Raw genomic sequence first — 276 nt, forward strand, 5'->3', positions numbered from 1 at the left:
CCTAAGTATAAAGCTGTAGGGTAGTGGTAATCTCTTAGTATCNAGGGTAGTGGTAATCTCTAAGTATAATAAAGCTGTAGGTAATGGTAATCTCTAAGAATAATAAAGCTGTAGGGCAGTGGTAATCTCTAAGTATAATAAAGCTGTAGGGTAGTAGTAATCTCTAAGTATAATAAAGCTGTAGGTAGTGGTAATCTCTAAGAATAATAAAGCTGTAGTGTAGTGGTAATATCTAAGTATAATAAAGCTGTAGGTAATGGTAATCTCTAAGAATAA

This window comes from Mizuhopecten yessoensis, unplaced genomic scaffold (genome assembly GCF_002113885.1).
Source record: "Mizuhopecten yessoensis strain PY_sf001 unplaced genomic scaffold, ASM211388v2 scaffold10225, whole genome shotgun sequence".
NCBI classification, from domain to species: domain Eukaryota; kingdom Metazoa; phylum Mollusca; class Bivalvia; order Pectinida; family Pectinidae; genus Mizuhopecten; species Mizuhopecten yessoensis.